Source organism: Penaeus monodon, chromosome 34 (genome assembly GCF_015228065.2).
Source record: "Penaeus monodon isolate SGIC_2016 chromosome 34, NSTDA_Pmon_1, whole genome shotgun sequence".
NCBI lineage: Eukaryota > Metazoa > Arthropoda > Malacostraca > Decapoda > Penaeidae > Penaeus > Penaeus monodon.
In genome coordinates this window covers 15,437,056-15,437,386 of record NC_051419.1, presented here as the reverse complement: position 1 = coordinate 15,437,386, position 331 = coordinate 15,437,056, and positions in this window count along the sequence as shown.

Here is a 331-nt window from a genome sequence, read left to right as displayed (position 1 = left end):
ACGAGACTATATATAAATATGTCCGTGTGCATATAAATTTTCAGATATGCATATAGTTTGATTTTTAAGGGACGGTCACCAAAAATGAAAATTACTTATGATAACTCGCTCGTGTCTTCATGTGAATCTTTGTCTTTACTTCATTTTTTTCTTAATTTAGAAAGTTGACCTTAAAATAATACATTACATTTTTTTCTATATGTTTCTCGAATTACCCTGTTATTTTTTTTCTGCAAAAATTTCATTTTATTCTAACAAAGGAAACCAACACAACAATAATCTGAAATCACTTGTATATCGAAAATATAAGTCTACGCCATTTAAACCTTAC